This window comes from Myodes glareolus, chromosome 7 (genome assembly GCF_982192425.1).
Source record: "Myodes glareolus chromosome 7, mMyoGla1.1, whole genome shotgun sequence".
Taxonomy (NCBI): domain Eukaryota; kingdom Metazoa; phylum Chordata; class Mammalia; order Rodentia; family Cricetidae; genus Myodes; species Myodes glareolus.
Window position 1 is genome coordinate 26,777,269 of NC_142032.1, and position 10,498 is coordinate 26,787,766.

Here is a 10,498-nt window from a genome sequence, read left to right on the forward strand (position 1 = left end):
TCTTAAAGACATGTTTATATGAGCAACACTAAATGTACTCAACAGTTTCTCTCTCTCTCTCTCTCTCTCTCTCTCTGTAAAACAATAGCAAATTAAAGAGTTCATAAAAATTGACAGGAAGTGGGGATACACAGAAGGAGTTGGGCAGGACAAAATGTGATGAAGAACTGATGCAGATAAAGTACTGTATATGAAATTCTCAAAACTAAATATAGTAAAATAAATATTAAAAGAGGATAATAAAGTGAGTGAATGCAGGCAAAGTATGAGACTAAACAGTAGCAGAGCAGGGACATTTTGTCTGTTTTCCATGATCAACCTTTCAACGAGCACTCCCACAGGACAACAACCTCAACTCCTACCTCTTAATTCTATTCCTGTCCAAGTCATAAATCCTCCCACTTAAAATTTAAAATAACTATAAGGCTAGTAATGAGCAATATCTTGGTCAAAAGTAGAAAGTGTGGAAAAGATTGTAACCTTTGAACTCAACAACTCTATACTTTTAACAAACTCTGTTTCTCTAGTGTTGGGGGAATATAGTTTAACATAGGATAACAGTTTCTAGTCATCAAATTGACAATCTGAGAAGTAATAAAATATAGCCAAAGAATTCGAGATATTGCAAGAAAATGGTTATACAGGTTGTGGTGGCATTAGAAAATTGAAACTGTTAGAAGTCTCTCTCTCCTCTCTCACTCTAGCTTTTCTTCACACATACACACACTGCACAACACACACATGGAGTGGAGAGTCTTAATTCACAGTAGTCCCACGTGCCATGCCTGGGGTCCATCTTATAGATAGGAAAAATAGACCAAGGTTGTTTTAAAATAATTAAAGCAAAACCAAAAACACCCAGAAACAATGCAAAGTATTATGTAACTTGGTGGCAGAATGCTTGCCTAGCATGTGTGAAGCCCTAAGTTCAGTTATTAGCATGGAAAACAACAACAAACAAAAGTTTCAAAATAAAATAATCAAACCAAACAAGAAGAAAATCCCATATACCCAAATGTTTGACTGACAACACGTGTATTTTGGTGGAATATGATGCAGAAAGTTCAATCTACTATTTTACATGGAACTAGTTCCATAGCACAGCAATTAAAAACAAAACAATACAGAAGGGTAATGAGTCTTTTTCTGTTGCAACTAGATCCCAAACAATGACATGGAGATTTCTTTTTAATTATGAAAATTTAGCCTATATCTCAGGCTTGTTTTTAGCTAGCTCTTGTAACTTAAATTAATCATTACTATTAGTCTATGCCCTATCATGTATCACCCTCCGTGTCTCCTTGTTTTTTCTGGCCTCGATTACCTCCTCCTGCTTCCTTGCTCTGCCTGGAAGCACTGGCTATACCTTCTGCCTAGCTATTAGCAGATCAGCTCTTTGCTAAACCCATCACAGCAATATATTACCCATCACACACAAATATCTCACAACACGGAAGAAATAATTCTACTTTTGGAAAAACTGAAAAAGCAAAAAATGGTGATTACACATGTCTATGTAAGTAAATATTGGTCTGACATCTGCCCCAAATCCCCAAATCTCTAAAACCTGAAATTTTTATAGCTGAAATAATCCTTTAAGTGAAAAATCTCATACGTATAATGAGTTGCATCCAAAATGTAGATACACTAAAAATCCTACATAGAATTAACCTTGAATACATATAGACATACACTGTCTGTATGAAGTACAAAATCTATATCTAAACTTAAGTATCATCCTCAAGTTACTCCATTATGTTTATATAAATATTCCAACCTCTGAAAAATGCCTGAAATTCTCCTGATATAAAACACTTTGGATAGGAGATTCTTTACCTGTATATGAACACAGTGTAGTAGACAATGAAACTCAGTGGTAAGCTGGTATCTATCTACCTTCTGTACATCTAGTAGATGCAAAATAAAAAAACACTTGCCTATGAAATTTTAACAAAATAATCAGGCCACAGAGTATATATCAGAATCTATATAATATATTATTACAAAGAAGTCATACATGTATATTATGTATGAATTTTTATGTATGTGTATGCAAAGGGATGCATACAAGAATTACCATCCAGGAACTAAAGACAATTGAAAAGAGAGTGCTCACATGTGTTGTTTATTCTGCTTTGGTGAAGTACCTTGCAGTCATCATGTATTATTTATGTAATCAAAGGGAAGTTATTTTTATTGAACTAAAATTAACATTTCATTGAACTTATTCAATTTCATTGAATTTCATTGAACTAAAATGAACAAGGGAACAATGTCTAGGCTGCTAATTCTTCAGGATAAATGAGTGAAGAACAACCTTCAGAGCCCTTTTAGGGTTCTGTCTAAGTAATCATCAATTGCCCATCTCACACACCTGGGGAGAGAGAATACCCATTAAGGAATTTACTCCAGCAGATTGTCCTGTGGGCATGTCTGTGGGGTACTGTCTTAATTGTCAATTTGCACAGGAGAACCCAACACACTGTAGCCCATACCATGCCCACAGTGGCATGCTGGGCAGGTTGTCCTGGGCTGTATAAGAAAGCAAACTGAGCCATCGAGAGAGAGAGAGAGCCACTGAGCAGCATCCCTCTACAGTCTCTGCTTCAGTTCCTGTCTTAAGTACCCTTAATGATGGACTTTAGTTGAAAACCAAATCAAACCTTTCTTCTCTCAAGTTTGTTTGAGTTAGTGTCTTATCAAAGCACAAGAAATATATTAGAACAAATTTGTTTCAAAACCTGTTGTAGAAGGAGCGGGCTAAAACCAGAACAAAAAAAAAATAGGAAGTATTTCAGATGTTCCTCAGAGAGTCAATTATGAGACAAAGTACATGTGCAGGATGCTGACTCTGAGACAGAGTTCAGTGCAGGATGCCAAGAAGGAAACTTATTAGGGTTGTTCATGTCTGGGGAAGAGAGGAAAGAAAGCAGGCATAGGCAGAGTGAGAAGCCAACTGCTATAGTGATACCTTCAGTCTCTACTGTTGGGAGCCCTGCACCTAGAATGGCTCTTCAGCTTTGTCCTGATCTGAGCTGGGCCAAGCTGGCTGGCATCTTACATCTGACCCTGTGTAGATGTTTTGTATGTGGATAGTGTAGCTGAGGCTGTCTCTGAAGTGACTGAATGCAAGAGTGGCCTCATAATGGAAATGAAGATATCTGTGATCTCTGGTCTTTGTAAAAGGGCAATTCCTAGATAATGCTTCCTAGTGTCCTCCAAAAATGACCCCTAACATTCACCCAGGAATGCTGGATGACCAGCCTAATTATAGGTCTTTGTTCCTTTTCTGAATCACATCATGAGATCAATTCAAAGAGATAGTTTCACAGGATCATTTAGTTTTATAACAGACCTGGGTTCATTCTCAAGAAAAAAAAATGGTGGTCAAGGTGATTCGCATCATTCTTCAGGGAGCTTGTAGGGAAATCATGTTACACAACACTACTGCTGATTAATGAATGTTTAAGACGGATGTAGGATGATGCTGGCAGAGGGGTTTCATCTTAATGTCAAATTGTAAGTGTTGTGAAACAAGCTAGCCAGATAGATCTGGAAGCTATTCTGCATTTCCAGGCATAGAAAAGCATGTTCTCAAAGCCCCAGGTAGTTGTGATGTCATGGATGAACACGAAACTAGAGCTTAGACTACCTAGATCAAAATATTTTTCTGTTCATTCTTGTTCGTGGACTTAAGGCAAACTGTTTTGGTGGTGACCATGTCAGAGGAGCAGCAGGTGGCAATAAACTTCAGGGATTTGGGCCACCGGAATGTAAGGAACTCATGGATGAATCTTCGATAGGCAAGGCCCCAGAATGTCTCTTGCTACTGCTGTGTCTTTGCATTTTTGCCACGGACATTTTTCCCTCTGGTATCTGGCATGGTGTGAATGGGTATTGGGAGATCCCTACTACTTTTAAGGTATTGCGATGGTCTCATGGAAATATCTTGTCCTGCTGGGCATTTTTACCTGTAGATTATTATGAAGATGTTTTCCTCCTAAGCTGTATTGTTTAACCTAAGCAATAACAATTGTTTAACTTTATACAATAACACTGTTAGTTTAAACAGAATTTTGATGATTGAGGGTCTTTAATAAATATAGTAAGGGATTATGATAGAAGTTAGGTTAGTGTGAAAACAAATACAGGTAAAAGCAAGATATGGTGCAGCCTGTAGAAGATAGAAAATAACAAGGAAATTTTACACAGCTAGTTTCTCTTGAGGAGCCATATAGATTTTGACTTAGGTTAATGATTAAGAAAAGCAATTAAGTCCTAGAAGCCCAATTAGCTTAAATTCTTTTAGAGTTAAGGTTTAGAGATGTGTTTATGGGTTTTGGTGTGCCTTATACCTGAGACAAGGCTTTAAAAAATGACTTAAGGTAGGGTTAAGATGTTTTTGTTAATAGCTTTGAGGTGAAAAATCTGAAGAAACGGTCTAAAGTTTATAAGGGCACATAGTTGAATAAGGAACTCATTAAGGCCAAGGAACAAGAACAAAGCAGTCCATAATTATTAGATGAGATGCTTTTCTTGTAAAGATTAATTGGAGATCAAAGACGAAGGGTTTCTGCCCTCAGCTTCCTGATAAAAAAACAAAAAACAAAAAACACAAAAAAAACTATTGACCAATGAATATTCACCCTGAAGGTTAAAGTAGAGATGACTGATTCTTTTTCATATATAAAAGTTTAGATTTGTGATTCTTTTAAGATTTCTTATAAGATTGCCCTTTGAGATAAGTAATAAAGTGATTGATACTTTTTTGTAACAGCTAAATGCAGCCTGTCATTAGAAGAACTGGCTAAGAAAAATACCTTGCTTTCTTACAATTTGTTAATCTATAACAAGTTGCTTGGATATATATATTTGAGTTCTTGGGATAATTTGGTTTTTACCTGTAATATGTAAAATGTTTAATCATGTAAGGGATATGGAAAACATGCTATTTTTTACTTGTATACATTGTAATCGTTCACTTAAAAATAGAGTGTAACCAAATTATAATTTGTATACTGCTTGAAAGATTTTGCTAGAATATATAAACTACAAGGGAAAAAATAGAGTTAGTTAGAAAGAAGACATCAAGAGAGACAGAGGGATACATCTGGATAGAGGTAAGAAAAGAAATAAAGGACAGAGAAAAAAGATGATATAGAGACCCTAAATGTGTGTGTGTGTGTGTGTGTGTATGTGTGTGTGTGTGTGTGTGTGTGTTTTGGTGTGTGTCTGTTGTGTGCGTATGTGTTTTCCCGTTTTGACCAGTTCCAGAGAGTTGAGTTTAGCCCTCTCACTGGCCCCAGAGAATTAAATTTTACTCTTTTAGGTAGGAAAATTAAGCTGAGTGATTAGTCCCCTGACTTCATTGGATTCTCCTCAATCCTTGAGCAGCTGGAGGCGGGTCCTCATGGCAGCAACATTGCTTAAAGTCATATGTGAGAGTAGTGTTGACTGCCACCTTGACAGAATTTGAAACAGCCTAGAATATAGGCCTATGAACATGCCTGGGAGGGAGTATCTTGATTTTGAAAATTGATGTAATGAAGGCAGATCTTAATTGTGCATGGCACTGTTTTCTTGCAAAATGACTCTGGAATGCATGAAATAGAGAAAGTGAGCTAAGCACAAATGGACATCACTCTTTGCTTCTGCTCTTGGATGCCATATGACCAGCTGCTTTAAGCTCCTGTAACCTTGTCTTCCTCAACCTGATGGACTATGCCTTGAACTATGAGCTAAAATCAATCTTTTCTCTCTGAAGTTACTTTGTTCAGAGTCTTTTTGTAACAGCAAAAAGGAAGGAAACTAAAGATGTGCTTTGGTTTACCTACCAATTTACTGTCTGTTAAAAGAGACCCTCAGGTTTGTGTTAAAAAAAAAAAGAGGGTTCAGAGCATGGACAAACACTAGACACTGTGGACAAGGCCACAGAATGACAACAAAGAGGCTCTGTCAAGAGTTTAGTGCTATGCAAACTTGAAGTATAATTGTTTCTATGTTTCTAAGCTGTATTTCATTCATCCATGCTTCCCCATATAACCAATTTCATGGGACAATGTTGGTCGACATACGGATCTCCAGTGGCTTCTCAGAAGACTCTTGGAAATATTTGCACCACGAGAAAAACAAATCTCATGGTACAAACAGTATTGTACCAGACAAATTAATTAATGGGATTGAATAACAGATGCATATGATAGCATGGGGTAGGGACTTTTATTCTAATATTGATAAGTCCTGAGCAAAGTTGGGTATCACACTACCGTGCTTAGTGTAAATCCTACACTTATAAAAAAAAAGTGTAGATTAAAAAATCTCTTTTTCTCAAGAGAGTTTTCAGTCTTGTGGTTGCTCAACATCTTAATGTTTGCTTGGGTTCTAATAAACATACTAAATCTTAGAGGAAGCTAGAAATTTCCATTTGTCTAAGATTCCAGAAAACAGTAATTCTCTCATCCCTGAAATCTACCATGTTTTATCTACCAGTGAGTTGAAGTTGTTCATTCAGCTTTATATAACTTTAAGTATTGTTATTTACTTTATGTCTCTAGCTTGGAAGGTGATTTTTCACCTTATTCCATTAACTTGCTTTTTTCCTCATCTTCAAGACAAAGGCAATGTCAGAGAACTGTTAGGAAAAAAGGTTAGTCTCCTTTTAAGTTATCTGTTTGAAAACCTCCATCAACCATGCCCTCCCACAGTCACTCACTGGAAACCTTTTATTTAAGATAGGAAATTGTCATTTTCTAAATATAAATAATGTATGAACAAAGGCACCTTCACCAGGCTTTTCAAGGTAATGTAGATGATAGTATGTGTCATCATGTACAGATGTGGCACACTTGAATGAAAAGGGACTGATTTAAATTATCCCAACTTTCTAATATTTGAATAAATTAGGTACAAAATTATTTAATAAACAGAACCATTTGGAAAGATAAAGAGTAAGAGAAACTTAACAGAATTGTTCATTTCTAAAATTCCAGCAGTTCTGAATCTTTTCTATTCACATTTCATTATATGAAGTTGCTCAGCCATCTTGGCAACCTGCAGTAGCCAGGAAAAAGCAGAATAAGATGGTGATGTACAATAGAACTATCTAAAACTACTTCAGAAACTGTTTTTCAAATCCAAAGAAATCCTTTGTCATAAACCACAGGACTTTTGTATGTGTGATATTCAAATGATCTTATACAACACAGTTGTAGAATGATGAATAAATTAATCACAACCAAACTTCTTTTTGACAACTTTAGACATTTTCCTGGTGTGTCACAGATTCTATCTCTTTTTCTTATATGAGGAGAGGCCACCAAAGACTGCTGGAATGATAATGTGTGAGTTCATCTCTTTCTGTAGCTCACCTAAGACCAGAGCCAGGCACCAAATTATCTCCATCTCTGGGAGGACAGCCACATTTAAACCACAGCAGGGGTATACCTGTAGATGGAAAAGCCATGAAGACAAGAGCAAAAGGATTCTTAGAGGGGTCAGTGTAGATGAGCTCAGAGTGCAGTGAAATGCAGTCCCTCCACAGGGAGTCAGCCCAAGTGACCACTGAGAGTTCCATTTTCCCTGAGTAGCAATGAACTGGTGATTATATTTATTACTTTGTAGACAATATATGTAGGTAGCATATACTTTTTTCCTATATGTGATGTATTTTAAAAATTTAGCAAAGGAAAATGCATTCATTGAAGTCTGCCTTTGGCACTTTGTGGGAAAAGAAAGATTATGAGGTCACTCTTCAGAGTGGGACTTTCTTCTTTTGGGGGCATGAAAGAGGCAAAAATTCAGAGAATGTATTTTTTAATTATTCCTTTTAATTTTGAGATTATAATTACATCATTACCACCTTCTATTTCCTTCCTCCAATCCTTCCCATAGACCTCCCTCCCACTCTCTTTCAAATTCAAGGTCTCTTTTTTCATGAATTATTGTTATATACATAATTATACATACATAGTCCTAAATGCATAAATACAACCTGCTTAGTCTGTATAATGTTATTGTGTGTATGTTTTCAGAGAACATGTTTTAAAAATATTTAGTACTTGAAGTTACTTTATGATCTCTTAGTGAATCAGGAGTGAATTTTTTGTAATAAGTCAGGACAGGGATCTTAGTGGATTTTGAGGCACATGTGACTACTCCCTTGATTGTTCTGGATGAGTACCACATGCACCTTTGATTGAACTGAGGGAGCATTCATAGAATGTGTGAACTTTTACATGTTTTGGCCCATGATGTTCTCAAAAACTCATGAAGACGTCTGTTTCCATCTATTTTTTTTGTCATAACACTCTACACCCTCCCCCCCGCAATACACACACAAAAAAACACCAAGTGGGGCACTACTTTCAAAAGTTTATTCTCTCCTTTTCTGAATAAATCTTAATTCATTCCACTTACTCAGTATCTGCATTTTCATATTCTCCTTGTCTACACCACTCTCAAAAAATCCACATTACAAGGACAACCAGGCTTGGTGTCAGGTAACTCTGAATCCTAGGTCAGAAGAAAATACTACCTCTAATATTTATGAAAAATACATTTAAATGTTTGAGGCAAAGAGTATATTTAGTGTCTCTAGCAACAGGGGTGTTCTTAATGAACGGTGTTTTAGATTTATTAAATTGATTATTTTTTCCATTTATGCTTGCTGAAAAAACATGTTTATGTGAGACCAGGATTCCCCAGAATAATTAATCAGAGCTTGCCAGCAACTTACCCAAGTATTGGCAGGATGCCTGATTTAATTCTATCCTACATTTTCTGCATGGAACATAAATAAGAGAAATCTTCAGTGGTTGTTGGATGGGGCCAAGGACAAAACAGAACTTTTCCGACACCAGACTCTTCCTTGTCTTCCCAAGGAAGGTCCAGCTCTCAGTTGATAATGTTCTGTGCTTATTTTCCAACCACAGAAGGAGGCAGGTAGGAATTCTGAAGAGCCATCTAATCCCTGTTTTCTCAGATATCAGTATAGTATGTCTTTATTATCTTCTCTTTCATTAAAAGTGGATTCTTTTCTCACATGGTATATCTTGATTACAGTTTCCCCTCCTTCTATTCCTTCCAGTTTCTTCCCATCTCCCTTCCCATCCAGATCCATTCCCTTTCTGTCTCTAATTAGAAAACAACAGGCTTCTAAGAGATAATACTAAAATACAACAAAATGAAACATAGTAAGATAAATAAAAACTATCACATCAAAGTTGGACAGGGCAAACCAACTGTAAGAATCAGAGACCCACTCATTCACACACTCAGGAATCCCATCAAAACCAAATTATTCTGATACATGTCCATTACAGCTAACAGCAACACTTCAAAGTAGCAATTTTCACATACTTACAATGCTAATCTTTAAATATTAATTTTGGGGTTGAGATAAGGGGAATCTATTTCTAAATATGAGCAAAATTTGTTGTCCACAGATTTGCTACTAAGTTTTCACAGAGTTTAACCATGAAGCTATAAAACAAATCCTCAAACTTTCTGAACTACTTAGAACAACTTACTGTATTGAACTTAGTCCCTCTAGGTCATTCTTGATTAGCCATTTTAAGAAATAAACACAAAAATGACCTGGTTTGTGGACTCTGAAACAATTTCACGGAATGCTTCATCTGCACTGTACTAATTTGAATGCAAAAATGCTTCTGTGCTCCAGTGGATAATTGATTCTCAGTAAACATTAGCTGCAACACTGGAAAAAACAGAGCAAAGCAAGTTTCTTCTTTCTGCCACAATCAAAGGCAGTTTGTAGAGCTGAGGAGGGAACTAGCATGTGGCACATCCAGAAGGAAGTTGTCTGACTCCTAGAATCCAAGAGCTCGGAGGAGCCTATAGGGGTCTTTTATTAATTGACATATGGAGATGGGGATGATTGCTAGAATGCCCTGAGCCCCACCCTGACACACTGAGCATGAATCCCAGATTTATTCACCTATGTCAGCTCTTCCAAGGATTCTGGCACAAGAGCAGCAGAATATCTCCAAGTCCAGCAATCTCTCACCTGCAGACCACAGTATAACAGTCAACATTCCATAAAGTAATGTAACATATCAAGCATATGCTATTTACCAAGAGGACTTACTTACTTAAGGACTGAATGTCAGTGTGAGAGACTAGTATGTCAGGTGCTATTTCAAGAGATGGAGCAAAACCCTTTGATGTAAATGGTGCCTTCTGCAGGTAATAATACTAGGGTTCAGAATGTTTTCCCAAAGAAGGTAGTATTTGACATCATATGGGGATGCTAGAAACCTTGTCTGGATAATATTGGTTTGTTAATGTTCCTGGCTTAGAGGGTGCACATACATAATTACTCTTGATAATAATAATAAAAGTGATAATGGCAATTATCATTGATATTAAATATTCTATTTCATTCTATACAATCACCTTGTGAGCTGATATTCCTATTTTATAAATGAAGTGGTAGCCAAGACATCAAGTGGATTGCTCATGATAACACTGCTGGTTTGTT